This window comes from Camellia sinensis, chromosome 7 (assembly GCF_055761805.1).
Source record: "Camellia sinensis isolate YWXY chromosome 7, ASM5576180v1, whole genome shotgun sequence".
NCBI lineage: Eukaryota > Viridiplantae > Streptophyta > Magnoliopsida > Ericales > Theaceae > Camellia > Camellia sinensis.
Genome location: NC_138967.1, coordinates 169,053,815 through 169,071,307, shown reverse-complemented (window position 1 = coordinate 169,071,307; position 17,493 = coordinate 169,053,815). Strand labels below are relative to the sequence as shown.

The 17,493-nt window shown below is 30.8% G+C and overlaps 1 protein-coding gene across 7 annotated transcripts in view; it reads right to left on the bottom strand.

Annotated features, from left to right (window-relative positions):
- The window catches only part of LOC114318935 (putative disease resistance protein At5g63020), a 50,006-nt gene extending 32,722 nt beyond the window's left edge, over positions 1-17,284 (bottom strand). For 6 of the 7 annotated variants that reach the window (XM_082879752.1, XM_082879754.1, XM_082879755.1 and 3 more), the window contains exons 1-3: positions 17,057-17,284; positions 12,808-12,931; positions 12,528-12,663 (exon numbers count right to left, since the gene is read on the bottom strand). The gene's annotated coding sequence lies outside the window, so the exon portion shown is untranslated. The remainder of the gene's footprint in view (positions 1-12,527; positions 12,664-12,807; positions 12,932-17,056) is intronic. The other variant, XM_082879753.1, reaches the window with a different exon arrangement.
- Between the last annotated feature and the right edge of the window lie 209 nt (positions 17,285-17,493).

Sequence of the window (17,493 nt, the reverse complement as noted above, 5' to 3'; positions counted from 1 at the left end):
AAGGAATTTTTTTTTTTTACCTGTTTGAACCTTTTTGACCGGTTTGAACCTACCTAATCGGTCGACCGGTTGGTCAATCAGCTGGGCAACCGGCTGGTTGACCGGTTCAGCTATTCCAACAGTCAGGAACAATAATTTGGTAAAATCTGTAACTTGTTCTCAGTTTGATGATGTTTTTGTTGAATTCTCATTTTGATATCAATTTGGTGAAATGGTTGGAGCACCAAAAAGTGCTTTTTTCACCAAAAATTGAATCTTATGCCAAGTTTGGTTCACCGTTGGAGATGGTTTAAGGCTTAATTTTGTCATTTAAAAAAAAAAACAAATTAAATAGTTTTTGATTGAAAAATAAAAATGAAATAGTTTTGATAATGCATGATTTTCTTATATATATTTATTATTGGTATTTGACAATTTACTTGATAATTTTTTGGTTATGTTGAGTTGAATTGTTATCCAAAAAAAATGTTGACAAGTTGTTATATTATGTTCAAAATTTATAAAAGTTTAAATCACCAAACCGATCGCATTCATATGCCAATCCGCCCAATCCGCATCGCCCAATCCAGCGGATGGATGCGGATTGATTTTTTTGCAATCCATCAATCCGGCAAACGGATGGCGAATTGGAGGTTTCCCAACCGCAATCGAACCATGAGCACCTCTACCTACAATAAATGCACATATGTAGAAATCTCGCTAGAAAATCTCACCAAACAAATTTTTATATATATATATATATTGTTGGACTTAGGGGTGGTTTGGAATAAATTGTTTAAGCCTGATTTTTTATTTTTTTTTGCCTATTTTAGTCTGTCTTAAAAAGTTTTGTTTGGGATAAATTTTTTATTTGTTTATAATTTTGTGAGAGAAAAAGTGAAACGATTATAGTTTGGATGAAATATTTTGTGCTTTTTAACCTATTTTGTCTTTTTGTAAACTAATTTAACCCCAAAAAAACATCCCAAGCGACCCCTTAGAAGTTCCACCAACTACTCTAAGGTTGTGTTTGGTTTATAAATTTTATGAGAAATTTAAAAAAGAAATAAGAAAAATGTGTTTGAAATTAGGTGAAATATAAAATATAGTCCTTTTCATTTTTTTCATTTTTGGTTTATAAATTATAAATTATATTTCACCTATCTTTTTCATTTTTTTTTCTTCAAATTCATTCTTAAGTCCTTGAACAAAATACAATCTAAAGCTATGTTTGATTCATAGATTTGTAAGGTGATTTGAAAAAAGAAAAAGAAAAAGAAAAAATATGTAAACTATAGGTAAAATATAATTACATTTCATTCATATTTTATATATATATTTTCCTTTCCAAATCCCTCTTCTTCTTTTTTTAATGTTTAAAACTTTAAAATTTTACAACTTTTCAAATATACATATGTTTTTTTTATTTTATTTATAAAATTTAGATTTTTTATAGGAAAAAATTTATTTTATGCGCTTAAAGTGCTTTGGTTTCAAACCATAAGGGCATAAAATAAATTTTTTCCTATAAAAAATCTAAATTTTAAAAATAAAATAAAAAAACATATGTATATTTTAAAAGTTGTAAAATTTTAAAAACCAAAGCACTTTAACCTTATAGTTCAAAAATAGTCAGAAAAGTCTCATGTGATTTTGAACTAAAGTAGAACATACAGTAGTTTCTAATTGTTGTTTGAACTGTTCAATTTTCAAAACAAGAATTGGATCGGTTAATTGAGTTTCAATTTGTTTGTAGTTGACTTCTTCTATAAGAAATTGCAATTGTTTTGTTAATCAATTAACAGATTGAGATATGGAACATTCTTTTAACAAATTTAATTCTTTAATTTCAGGAGGAGTTACGAATTTGAAGGTGACTGTTTGACCAAAAGCTTGGGTAGTTATACCATGTTTAGTGGTAGTAAATGGGTATAATAAGAAGATAAATACAGTTATTAAAATGACTTTATCAGTCATATTTCAGACTAAAACAAACGATGTTTTAAAACAAACTTGGTTTTGACAAATATGTAGCTTGGGTAATTTGTATTTGATATGCATTTGACTTCCATTTGCCAAACTTAATTGTTCATGTAGCACTCTGTACTTCCTGTTATAATGGAATTATATTTGACTCTTTGATTATCTTGATTGTGAATATTCTTAGTCGATATTTGAACCTTGGTTGAGGTGTTACCATAGTGGTGGGGTGAGATTGAATCAAAAACTCCAAATTCTAATAGCTGTCATTGAGTAGTCTTTACTCCTTTATCATTTTCTCTCTCCACACTTTGAATCTTAATGTTAGGCTAGAACCATTAGAAATCTTACTTTCGGGGCTTCAATTTGGACACAAGAACGACCCTAAACGGAGTCCAGACGAGAGAGACATACTTGTTTGAAATTTGCGAATCTGTGCTATGAGTATAGTGCGCTCTAGCGCAACTTTCGACGCTCGAGCATGCAACGCATAATCAAATATTTAAAAACCACTTTTTGGATCAAATCTCTTCATTTCTCACTTCCCTTTCTCTCTCCTTTCGCCATTTTTGGTTTCTTAAGCTTTGTAGGCTTGATTTCATCTATTTCTATACATCTTTGACCACTAGTTCCATATATCAAAACGTAGAGCACGATAAGGGCTTCCATTTAATCTCAACGGATCGTTGTTTTGTCACCGGTCCGACTTGTTTCCTTGTTGCTTCAAGAGGTAGGGTCTATTTCTTAAACTTAATATGAGTTCGGTAATGTATTTGTGGTGTATTTTAAATATATAGATTCCATTGTTCTTGAATTGAGTTTTGATAATTTCTTTGTAAGTTAGAATTTGTTCCAAATGGGATTGTTGAGCTATGGTTTAACTATAAAAGTTTATTTTCCACTTATAAATAATGTATATGAGTTTTTAAAAGTGAAAAGCCCTAATTTGAAGAAACCCTAAAATGTTGGTCTTTTGGAAAATTGTTGGATTATCAAATCAAAATGTGAAAGAGGGGTTTCTAAATGTTTTCTCGAAAAAGGTTATGATTATGAATTTGGAGTTGATATATGTTGAAATGAGCTATTTCTTGCATTGAAATGAATTTTCAAAGAGAAAGAGAGTTGTGCCCTAAAATGTAATTTTTAAGATTGTAAAGAGGAAATGGAATAAATGTTGAGAAATGTGAAATTGAAATAATGATTAAGGATGATGATGGAGTTAGATATGTATTATTACTCCCATTTGAGATTTTGAAAAAGTGTATCTTTAATGGAATTTATTTATCTATTTATATATATTTGTTTTGGACTATCGGTGGAGGATAGCCATGATTATTGTAGAAATTGCATGCTGACTAGGCAAACTGTATAGCGATCCCGATTTTACCTTCATTGTTTAATTGTAATATATGTCAACTTTTCAAAGATTTTGCATGATTATACTAGATTCATCTCATTAGTAAGATACATGTACATCAATTAGATGGTGACTAATCATTGATACCTATTTATACAATGTATAGAAGACTAATGCTAATACATTGAATGTGATGGATTTATTATGAATGAATCTTAGAGATGCATTATGTTTCTATTATGAATATGTAAGATATATTAATCTATCTAATGAATTCATTAATATAGAAGATGCATTATGTATCATGAATGTATGAGATACATTAATCAATTTAATGAAGTTCATTGAATGAATAACTTGAGAGTTTCTCTCTATAGACTACATCTTCTCTCTATAAATACATCTAGTTCCAGTGATCTTCTACCCTAGTTCCTTTGTATTGAGTGTGGAGCATCCCTTGATCTTCATTTTAATCTGAAAGTTTGGCGATTTGGAGCACTTTGGTTTTTGGCCTTCATCTTCTCCATTTGAGGTAGGGATTTCTTTGTTCTTTTTCAATACTCCGTCTATAGATAGACATGTGGTAATTTTGTATTGCATGAAAATCATATCCGTGTTGGATTTGTTTTAAAATCATGAGGGGAACCTAGGGTTGGTTGTTTGAGAATGGTTTTGTTATCATTGACTGTGGTTTGGACTAATTAGAGAATAAAATTAGCATGATATTATTGAAAGAAGCGAAAGCCCTAAATTATATTTTGATTTGGTAAAATAAAAAGGGTTTATGGTTGAACAATGTTGGTAAATTTCTATTGTTAATATGAGTTGTGTAGAAGGTGTTATCAGTTAAAGGATTAATTATGGTATTGGAGTTATTTTGAAATGAACGTAATGAATCAAGTTGGGTTATAGCTTATTATCCATGGAAATGATTTTGTAAAATGAAGAGAATGTAATTGGTTTTGTAAAAAGGAAAAAGTGTTTTTGGAATAAGTGATGGAACATGTTGACTTGAAAAATTATGAAAGTTGATCTTGAAAATGGTAAATGAAATGTTAACTCTATGTGAGTCTCAGAAAATAAATTTGAGAATTGAACTATTGTATCATGAGTGTTGAATACACACATTTGGGGGTTTTATCTTTACCTATCATACTAGTGTCGTTGTTGGGTTTAAGGATTGCTTGAGAGTTGAGTCTCTTTTATTAGGTGTACTGAATACATGCATCTAGAGGTTTTGTCCTTGGTCATCGGTGGAGGATGACATTGGTGTGTTGAATTGTGATGTATGCGTTACACTTGTGTTGGTTAAACATTATTGAATAGTTTATGTGTATGTATTACACTTGTTATTGATGCTTTGTTGTATTGAGGAATTTGTATATGATAATTGTTTATATACATTGTGTTGTGTGGGAGGAGATAGGGGATGTACTCCACGGTTTAGGGGAAGATAGGGGATGGACCTCTAAACCGGAAACTGTTTGATATTGATACAGCACTAAAATGTGTATCATTTGTGAAGTATAGAAGTGTTTTTGGTTGATATTGATACAACACTAAAATGTGTATCATTTGTGAAGTATGGAAGTGTTTTTATCTGAGATTGATACAGTACTAAAATGTGTATCTATTATGAGGTATGAAATGTTTAAAATGAGTTATTATCTCGCTTATCGCTTGGCGTATCCTTAGCTTACTGTGCATATAGCCGGTAGAGCAGAGTTGTAATTGTTATCGTCAGTGTATCTAAGTATGTTATGGGTTGCGATGGTTACAGTTTTGAAAGGCCGAGCTGCCTCATTTGTGGATTATATACATGTTGATGATTTGTTATTTCCCTTTTATTTAAGGCATGCATGTATTGATATAAATGTATTGGGAACAAACCAAAATGCCATTTTAAGATTTTGGAAAGTGTGAAGGAAAATGGGGTATTTGTGAACATGTTTTCAAAAAAGGTCATTTTGTTGTAAGTACGGAAAATGGGGGAAGAGTAATGGGCTTGGTGAAATTGTTTTCTAGAACTGTTATTGTCATGAAAGTTTGTGGAAATGGGTAATGAAAAGGAAATAAAGATGAACCGCTTATAGCGTCTAATGAAATGGCTGTTTTCGAAAAAAGTTCATACTTATGTATATTTTGTATAAACTGCCACATTACTATTCTAGTATGAGAATGAACATTCATGATCATAGCTATCTGTAAGTTGTTATTGTTGGAGATCATGTTGAGATCCCTACTGGACTATATGTTCATCCCACGTTGTTGAATCTTTTTTAGGTGATAGCCAGGATGTTCTACAAGGTTTTGGATCTTCTTATTTGTTGGCCACGGGGCCTCTTTTGTGTTGGCGGAATGCCATTTATGTAAAAAGGGTTATACCCTTCTTCTTGACTTTAATGATGTAAGCCCAAGGGCAATTTATTTAGTGTACTCATGTTGTATTTACTTGCATACGAATGAGAGCAATGTTATTCACTTCTACAAGTTGAATATACGAGTTTATTTCCGCATGTTATCTCTGAAATGGAATTAAGTAAATGAAATTGGTAATATTTCGAGTAATAAAAAGTGGGGCGTGACAAACTGGACTGTTTATAAATCATGTATACCATGGAGCATGCAATGGATTTTGAGAATTTAAACTATATGTTTTGGAAAGAGATTTTAGAAATTCTTATGTTATGTTTTAAGAGCATTCGTTTTATTTTGAAAATCATATTTTGGATCACATGTATTGTGTCATTTGGAAAGCGTAAATAAAATGATAAATCTGAGAAATAGTCGTCATTGAATATGATTGTGTGTTTTAATACATTGTATATGTATAATGTTTGGGAGGAGATAGGGGATGTACTCCATTGTTGGGAGGAGAAAGGGGATGGACTCCATTAAATTAAGTTGGCCTGTGTGTCCAGGGTGAAAGTCTCAAAAATCGCGAATATATATGGGTGTCGATCCCGGCGGATGAAATTTTCGTAAAATAGAAATTGTAGTTCTTGTATAGCCTACATTTACATGGGTCTCGTTTGACGGTTTCCCGCGGATGGAATTTTCATGAAAGGTTGTATTGGTTTTGGAGATTTACCCATTTTACTTATTATCATCTTGGTTTTGGAAAGAAATCATTTTAAAATTGTTTTAGCAGTGTATTTATTGTTGGTTAACGATGTATTCGTATTGAAAATGAAATTGCTAGTTGGTATTGAGATATCTGGATTGACTTGTGGAAATTGATTTTTATATCAAACTAATGTATTGAATTCAAAAAACGTTTTAAATAAACGAAAGGTTTTGAAGACTGGAAAGAAAGTGTTTTTATTGAGAAACAAAATGGATTTGAGAATGCATTGAACATATTATATATGTATATATTGCATTCATGATCATTTACACTGGTAGAGCATATTTAGTTTATGAAATATTTCCTACTGGGTTTTATGCTCACCCTACGTGGCTGAAAAAAAATTTCAAGTATGCTTATGCGGGCGTGGATTGAGATGTTGAAGTTGTGTTTGGAACCGTGTAGGGTGGTTCCTTTATTTGTCGGCCAAGGGCCATTTATGTATTTGTTAGCCACATGCCATTCTTGTAATGGTTACACCCTTCGTATATGATGTAAGCCTTTGGGCATCTTAATTTGATTTATAACATCTTTGAATGTTTTTGTTACAAAGCATCCATTTGACTTCGATGTTGTGTCTAAAAATGTATAAAATTGGAATAACACATGTATTGTGTGCTTATATTATATACATATGCATGAGTGTTGTTAGTGATCGTCTATCGTTGGGTGGTTTACTCACGTGGGCCGGACCTCGTAAAATTCAGGGCGTGACAATTCACTAGTCTTATGATAATATTTAGTAGGGATTAAACCTTCTTATAGCGATCTTGGTTGTCCCTTTACTATTCTGTTGTATTCCAGACTCGGTTCCGTGAAGTTGGTAGTTGTATCTATCTTGTTGTCATCCTTTAATTCCGTTTATTTGAGTTATAGGATGTGTTGGGCTTGTTTCGAACATGTGGGTTGAACCTTGGTCTGAAATCTTGTTGTCAGGTTTTTGGTCATCCCGCTCGAGTGGATATTGCACACTCCCAGTTTTTCGTGTCCCTGCAAAACTTCTGCAGGTGTGATTTTACGCTCGAGCGAGTTTCTTTACGCTCGAGTGGTGGCGCTTGAGCGGGTACTCTGGCGCTCGAGCGGGTATTACCTTTTCGGTGTAAGTTCTGGGAGGGGGAAATCTACGCTCGAGCGGACTGGTTTTCGCGCTCGAGCGAATTTGCTTTATTCTTATGTCTTGGTGCTTGAGCGGGTCTTCTTGCGCTCGAGTGTACCTAGTTTTTTGTTCTTGACGCTCGAGCGTTGTGTTCTCCGCTCGAACGGGAATGTCGTATATCAGTTGGCAGCTGGGTGTTTTAAATTCACTTTTTATATTCTCTCTCTCTCTCTTGCTTTCTAAAAAGCCATTTGAGAGCTTCTCTCTCTAGAACCTTGCCTTCTCTCTAGGTATTGACCTAATAAGAGTTGTTTCCTCACCTTTGGCCTTTACAAAAAAATTGTTGATCGTCGAGGGCTATCCTTTGATCCGAGAAACTCGTGGTTTGGAGCAACTTCGTTTTCACCATCTTCTTCGTTGGGTGTCATCTTTTGAGGTAGGGATTCCTACTCACTCTTATGGTTTTAACCTAGATTTTGAGCTTATTATTTAAATGGTTGATTTTGGGACTTAGGGTTTCAAAATGTATTAAAGAGGGTTTTGTGATTTTGGGCTCATAATATGTATTTTGGGTTTCAAAATGAGGATATAGTTGTTGGTTGGTGATATTTGGACCTTTGAGTTGATATTGAGAGTTGGGGGTAAAAGCCCTAATTTGTTGTTTAAAATTAATTGGTATAATTAATTTGGGGAAAATTGTAGCTATATGGAATTGAGTTGGGAATAATGAAATTGACTCAGTGTATGGTTGAATAGTGGAGTTAGATTTATTAATCGCTCACTTTTGAAAACATTGATATTTTATCTGTTGGAGCTTTTATTATCTGTTTAGAAATAATTGCTTGGGCTACTGGTGGAGGGTAGTTTGATTGTTGTAGACAATGCATGATGATTAGGCAAACTAAAACTAATCAATTGGATGTGTCATAGAGTATGACGGTTGATAGAATACATTGACGTTACGTATTGATTGATTGTGTATATTACCATTGTGTATATATGTTGTGTGTGTAGGAGGAGATAGGGGATGTACTCCACGGTTTAGGGGAAGATAGGGGATGGACCTCTAAACCGGATGTTGTTTGGGAGGAGATAGGGGATGGACTCCACTGACACAGCTCATATGCTTGTCAGATAATGTGTTGATACAGCTCATATGCTTATCTTGGAAGTATTGATACAGCTCATATGCTTATCATTGGAAGTGTTGATATACCTAATATGCATATCTGTTAAAATGTGGATACAGCTTGTATACTTATCTGTTGAGATGTTGATACAACTAATATGTTTATCGATTGTAAAATGGGAAGTGTTTAATATGAGTCATTGTTTCATATAAGTGGTTGGCCAGGTTCTGAGCCGTTGATGTAAATTGTGAAATTGATAAGGAATGAAAACTGAAATAAGACATGAACATTGTGGTCATGAAATGGAAATGGGTTATGAATTGGTTTATGGAAATTGAACATTTATCAATTGTTAATGTCTTAGTTATTGCTCATACTGTGTTTAACATATCTCTACTAGGCGTTGGCTCACCATATATGGGACATTATTTTCAGGTACAGGTAGTATGTCACCTCCAAGGACATAGCTTGGATGAAGATGAGAGTTGAAGACTCTTTTTGTTTATTTTGATGTATTACATGTAAATTCAAGCCAAGGGCTTAATATGTATCGAGTTAGTACTCCTCTTTTTGTAACCAAGTGTTAACTTGGAAAGCTGTAAGCCCATAGGGCATTTGCTTTTGTTGTTAACATGTAATACAGTTGTAAGAATTACTCTTATGAATAGAAATGGTTAGTTTCTTTTATATCAATGCATGTCTATAGTGATGGGTTTTATGTATTTTTTTTTAGGGCGTTACACTTCTTGTATGCAATTTAAATCAGCACTGGTGTCAATTAAAGCTATGACTTCAATTTGAAAATCATTAACAACGAGTTTGATTTTTGAATATGGATTTGGTTAATGATGTTAAGTTGAGACGATTACTTTCTTGATCACTATGGGAATGAGCGGATTTATTGAAGATAACTCGACTAGAACTAGACTCCTCTGAGGATGCTTCATTGGTAGTTTGGAAATCATTAAAACTTTATTAAGTTTTAATATGGAAATTTCTTCTTCTAAGGATTTATCTTTAGTTTTTAATTCTTGAATAGTTAATTTAATTTGAGTAATTTCAGTTTGTAAATCATATATCGTTACTTCTTTTTGTTTATCTTTTCTAAATCGTTCTAAAGTTTTGGTTAAACTAATAATTGGTTTATCTTAATGAGGTTTCTTTTCTTTATTTATTAATAAAGATTTTAACTTATTAGTATATTTAAGTTTTAATTAAGGATTGTCTAATTTACTAATTTATTCAATTAATGAATCTTCTTCCTATTGGGATTTACTAAGAACATTAACGTATTTACAGCTAGTATCATTACAGCCTAATTCAATATCGTCATGATAACTATTATCACTAGGTGATAGTTAGAATTATTACTAGAAGAGTGAGTCGTACTGGATGAGGTATTAGATGGATTAGATGATTGACACGGAGTATTGTTTAATTGGAATATTTCATAAATTTGATGTCTAGTTTCATCAGTAAGTTGTAACTGATTAAGTTTATCTTTAAGTTTGTCTTTAAGTTTATATTTATTAGAATAATGACCATTTTTATCACAATTGTAACATGTAACATCTTGGGTAGATCTTGACTGCTTATTTTTCTTGTGAGATTGCTTTTTGGGCTTATCATAGTATTTAGCAGTAGATTTAGCAGGTGTATATTTTTTGTGATATTTTTTATATGGTTTTGAATAAGATTTATGTTTCTTAGTTTTACTATATTTTCGTCGTGAAGAGGCAATGGGAGGTAAACCATATTGTTCACAGAAAGCACCTAATTCATATTTACCTTTATTTTTATCCTTAGTATCTTTTTGACTAAGTTTTAGATCAATACACATTTTTAATCCTTCTTTTTGGATAGTACTAATTATATCACCATAAGTTAAATTATCATATTTAATGATACCAGTAGTTTGACTAAGAACATCTCTAATTTTATGAGCAAAAAGATTGGGTAAGCCATTAATGAATTTTTTTTCCCCAAAAATGATTTAGTACAATCATCTCTAAGCATGGCTCTAGATGTAAAAACATCTTTATACCATCAAAAATCACTTAAGGTAGGGCAGGTGAGGTTACTAAGTTAATCATGGATTCATGAATGAATATTTATAGGTGTTCCAATAAAGTGATTGATTATGGTATAGATTAAAGTGTTGATGCCATCAGGTTTATTGGATCCTATATCTTCATCAAAGATAGGGAAATCATTTTCATCTAATTGAATTGCATGTTGAATAGATTCATGTTGGTCTGAAGTGAGATATTTATCCCACTATGATTTAAGCATACCAGTAAAATCGGAGGTTATTAAAGAAACAATTTCAGGTTAAGTATAATCAGGATAATTATTAAGATAACTATTTGCGATCATGGACAAATGATTTAGTTTTTAAAGAATTTGATTTTCACTAAGACCATCAATATTCCATTCATACAAATACTTAAAAATGAACTATTTGAATCCTAAACATAGAGGTTATGGTGGCCTTCCAAAACTTGATAATCTAGTCTTCAAATACTTGTATATCAATTAAGATTAAGGGCCATTTTGGGAAGTGGGTTAAAAGCCACTTCCCAGCTTTTAACCCACTTCCCCTCTCACAAAAAAGCTAAAAAAAAAAACTAAAAAGCAGTTTTTAACCATCTTCTCAAAACATCCCTATGTGTAAGGAGGTCCAGGACCACTAAAGCTATTGTCCAAAAAAAATAATAAGAAATTTATCGATATTTTCAAGATGTGTTTTTTAGCTCCATGCATAAAATTACCTATTTATATTTCATTTAATTTTTTATATTCTAATAAATTTTATGTGAAACATAATTATCAAAATATCCCTAATAATAATAGGGTAAAACGCATTAACATTATCATTGACAGTGTGAATGTACCGTGATATGAACATTCACACTATTAATGTGAATATTTACATGTCAATGTGAACATTCACGCTATCAAATATGAATGCTCACATCACTAAGTTGCTAAGGGTTTAAAAAAATATTTGTAAGATAAAATTGTTCAAAAAATACTTTAAATATGAGAATTAGAATTTAGTTAATCAATTGTCTAAATAATAAGACTTATTGAAATACAATAGTATGTTATGTATGAATTGAAATATAAGTACTTGAAAAAAGATTTCTTTATACATTTTTCAATAAAATTTTAAGTATATTATTCCATCCAGGACACGCAACTAACACCCGATTTGGGATGGTTGTTGTGTGGAGGGCACAACAACCACTACTGTGCAGCGAAATGGGCCCATTTCGGGGCCCATTTCGATAATCCAAATTGTTTACATTTTAGAATACATCAATTAGAACATACCTGCAAAAAATTAAGTTAATCGGATATCATTTCCCGATTCATCCACTCACATTTTATTATTTATTTTTTAGATACAAATGTGAGTGGATGAATGGGTAAACGATATTTGATTAACTTGATTTTTTACAGGCATATTCGACTCGATGTATTCGAAAATGTGAACGATTCAAATTATCAAAATGAATCCCAAAATAATCATATTTTATTGCACACCAGTGGCTGTTGTGTCTCCCCTCAAATCCCAACTACACCCATATTCATACCGTCAATGTAATATACTAACATAGCTTTCGTTGAATGAATGCAAATTTCAAACGAGGAAATAACACAGTATTTGGATATAGATTTCAATAGAAATTTGAAAATAAAAGAGAAATGGAAAAAAAAAATAATTTAACTTATATTTTATTAACAATTGTCTCACCTTTTTCCATTTTTTTTCTTTTTTTAAATTCATACCTAAATCTATGATGCAAAAGAACTTGATTTGTAAAAGAAAAAGGAACTTAGGTAGAATTTTACCTCTCAAACGATGTCAAGAATAACACGATCTAGATATGAATGATAAAATTCCAACACCATCAATCTTACTCAATCGGAAGTCATGGTGAGATAGATATATTCAACTTTGAATGAAGGGTGTACAGAAAAGAAAATTCTGCAGAAATACGAAAAAATCATGAAAGAAGCAACATTTTGCTTTAATACTATATTGATGACAAGAAGATCTACAAAAATATTCACAGAAACTTAAATAGCACATAATTTAAATAAAAAAAGTCTGCAAAATAAAAAGACATACCTCTAAGATCCCAAGATTTTAGCACCATGTGAGATTTTAAATATCTTTCCTTGTCACCAACAAGATTCACAAGAATTTCCTTATCAATTTTCTTCCGCTTTGCAAAGCTTAATGTCTTACCAAACTAAAAAAATGAAAACTATTAGCTTTTGCAAAGTGTATTTATCAAATTGAAACAGAACATGATCAACCCATAAAGAAAGAGAAATGAAACAATAACTATCAATCAAAGTTTTGATGTAAAAGTTTATAGTGGTTTGTTTAAACGAAGGATGAGATCAAACAACAATAGTTTAAGCAAAGAATAGCTCACCTTAGCTTTTTGTTCACCTATCTGCAGATCTTGCAAATTGTAATAATGAATAGATGAGGAAATATGTTTTTAGAGGTAGGTTGACTGGGATTGTTAGTGAGGCGATTAAGAAAAATTGTATTTGTTTGATAACTAGTGAACTGGTAATAGTTCCTGTTTGTTTTGAGAGAGTGGAATTAACCATGTGAAATTCCACAAATACCCTTGTTACATTACTATCAAATTTAGACTTGTATCAACTAATAAATGCATTACATATTTTAATATTAAAAATATATTTTATAAATATTCAAATTATATTTTAATATTAAAAATTATATTTCATAAATATATATATATTTTTTGTACTATTTTTTTTAATTTAATTTTTTGTGGGATAAATATTATTATACTATTATATTTTAATATTAAAATTATTTTTATATTAAATTATTTTGATATAAAGAATGGTGGAGTAAAAAATAGTGGAATAATTAAAAAAAATAGTAAAGAAAAGACCATATTAATCAAGTAGAGTAAGTAAATTAGGTAGGATAATAGAGGGCAAAATAGTAAATCCTTCTCTAATCCCGAGGGATTGTTTTTCTAATATCATCTTCCCCGGGGAATTACTAATCACATCCATCGAGACCTATCATAGTCTCAAGATATTATGAATCTTATCTCCGTTTTATAAATAAACACAATATTACTAGATCCCGCATGCATCCTAATCTAATATCATTTCCTATAACCCAAATCAAACGGACCCATAACATACCCAAAATTTATCTAGAGTCAAACACGCCCCTCAGTTAAACTTCACTTACGATATCTAAACCCAATTCCAAACTTGATTGTGGGTGTGACCAAACACCACCTTTCAACACCAAAAAAATAAAAAATAAAATAAAATAAAATAATTGCATATTTTTATTTCATTTTGTCTTCATTCTACTCTCTCTAACTTCTCTCTACCTTTCTCTCATTATCTCTATTTGAAATACAAAGTTTGAGAATGAATTAAATTACATGTGTGATCATGATATTAGTATGTATTGAAAAATCTATAAGTTGAATGAGGTCAAAAATCAAGTTTAAATAAAGGATTTCATTTGTATAATGAAGCATCAATTTTTTTATGAAAATTTATTTAAGTTGAGTCTTTCAAATTTTATGATTATGGTGATGATGATGATGGAATGACAATGAAACGTTATATGAAAATATTTCTTTTTGTTGATCACATAAATATAGTCTATGGGGCACAAGGGCCGAAATATTTTAATGGTCGTTGTACATAAAGAGTTATGGAGACCAAAATATTGAAATAAGAATTGAAATACTTTTGTGACATGAGTTATGTTCCTATGGATATATTTTAGGTAACGGTATTGTCACCATCTAAGTCATGAGGTGAGCGACCCTAAGGCTATGTAGTGTATTGAAAAATTATATTTTTGCTTTGATTTCCTTGTTCAAATGTATTTTTTTTCTCATTATTATATTCTTTGAAAAATTTGGCTATGTAGTGTATTGAAAAATTATATTTTTGCTTTGATTTCCTTGTTCAAATGTATTTTTTTTTCCCATTATTATATATTCTTTGAAAAATCTTGATAATGGTTTATGAAATTTTTCACTATGTATTAATTTTAATTCAATCAAGTTCTGATATTTATTATCCTTATTATTGACCCCAATTGGAAGGAATACGTTTTATAACTCCATGAGATTGGGATATTTATTGGGCTCTAGCTCATTATTTTTAAATTATTATTTTATTTATTTATTTTTTTTTTTTTCCAGATTTCTAGACTATAGCTGGCTTGCCTCAATTTGCAAGCTTAGATTTTCCGGAGGATGAAATGTGGGTGTTTTGTAGTTGAGGTTTTATATAGGGTCACTTTATGATGTAATTTTATCTTTTGTATTTATGAAATAAGTTGATTGTAAATATATATTTTTTATTATGAAATTAGATGTAAAAAAAATTCATATTAGTGTTTTTAGATAATGGTGCAACAGAACTAACGTAGTGATATGATAATATTTTGTGATTGAATGAATCAATTAATATAAGATGATTGATTGAAAGATTTTATACATTGTTGGTGATGTAAATATAAAAATTATATATGTAATTATTATGTACAAGTATTATAGTGCTTGAGGTGTGACCCTCGACGGGTTTGCCTTGTCCATGTTGGGTCGTGACAATACAACAGTATTTCGGACTGTTTTGTTGCGTATCTGCAGATTAATAGGAGGGGAAAATTTTTCGGGTGTAATGCGCACCCTTATGCATGAGAAGAGAGAGAGAGTGGAGAGAGAATTAGTGGGAGACAAAGGCACTAAGGGGTGGTTTGCCATCTCTTAAATAATCTATCTTTTTATCTTTTTTCTATCACATCACTTCTCTATTTTTTTGCATATTTTTTCGTAAAAAGACAAAAAGTACTTATTTAGATTATCCCCAACAATCTCTAAAAATAAAAGAAATAAATAAATAAATAAAAACTTGGTGAGACCATTTCTTTGGTTTCTCAACTTTTGATTTTTGTGATGCTGTATATTTATGTTTTTATTAGAATTTGTTATAAGTTTCACGTTGTATTTTATTAGGGAATTTAGTAAAAAATTCAAAAAGACAAAAAAGTGTATAAAATTTAATAAAATAGAGGTATATTTTATTTATTTTTTTCTTTTTTCTTTTTAAATCCCTCCAAATCCCTCAAATAACACAGCGTTATAGAGAGAAAATAAATTAAATTAACAGAAAACTAAAAAAAATAAAGAGATTGGCTTTTATTTTCTAATTCCATAAATAAAATAAAAAAAAATCACAAATTTATTGTATTAAAAAATATTGGATAATGTTAGGAATATTAAATTTTTTACCAAATAAATGACTAAATTTCTCACATGATAAGATTTACATATGAGATATTTTGATTATTTATTTGATAAAAAATTTTAAAACTATAATATTTTCCAAAAATATTAAGGGATTAGGGGGGAGAGAGTAGAGCATGCCACCAAAGAGGGAGAATTGGACTTTCTCTCTCTACGGCCCGTTTGTTTTTCTCTTTCACAATTCAGAGTGGACTGTGAATGATAAACAGTGAACATACCTCATGTTTGTTTATAGATTTTGGGAATGAATTCAGGCCCCGTTTGTTTTGGGTGAAAGAGAGAGTATTGGGATTGTTAATACCAAGGTATTAGTAATAGCCTTGTTTGTTTTGGGAGAAGGCCTTGGGACTATTAGTCCCTTGGTATTACTAATACCCTTGGAGAAGGGATTGGTAAGGAGGAGGTAGAGATGGTATTAGAAAAATAGTGAGGGGATTAGAAATTTTTTTATTTTTTTTATTTTTTATATATGAGAAAAAATTTTTAAAATATAATTTTTAATTTTTTATATTTTTTTATTTGCTTTATTATTTTATATAAAAATAATTTAACAATTCCTCACTACTAATCCCCTCACTATCAATCCCCTCACTACTAATCCCCTCACTATCAATCCCCTCATTAATAATCCCCTCACTATCAATCCCCTCTATTCTATCTCCCAAAACAAACGGGCCCTCATAAGCCAGAGGGTTTCAGATGGGACTTGCATATTGGGATTGTTAGTCTGCCCCAACACTTAGTATTGAAAATTAGTCCGTTAGTATTAGGAGAGTGATTTATTTATTTACTGTCTCCTCTTCTCTTTTTCTTTTTCTCTCTCTCTTTCTCTTCTCTTTTCGTATACATATATATATATATATATTTCATTTGGTTTTTTCATCAACCAAGCAGAAGTGTAGACAAATTGTAAATTAGATAAGTAAAATTGAAGAGTGATACTTCGATCTTCGACTAAATCCGACAAAAGAGATACAAATCAAAAACATACATAATATACATATATATATATATATATATATGAGCAGATAATATATATACCTATGATCTTCTCAGTGGAGAGATTGATTACAGGATACGTTTCTTCTTCACAGACTCTCCATTCACCATCGATGAAGAGTAGACGAGTAGGTATTGGGATTCGCCACTAAGTCTCTTCCTCTCTGTCAGCCTTACATAAGTGAACTCACATAGTGAAAGGCAACTTTTTGTTAATGCTTTGAACACTTTTGTCAAAACTGGGGGCTGGTTTTGAAGAAACCATTGGTTAGTTTCTTTAATAATAATAATAATAATAATAATAATAAATAAATAAATAAATGAATAAATAATGGGCTAATAATTGAGTCAATTGGAGAGTGATGGAAAAGATAGGAAAAGAAATAATAATAATAAACAAAGGGTAGTGTTATGGTGTGTTATACACCATATGCAACCAACACAAAAGGTATAAATGGAAGATGTAAACATAAAACAGG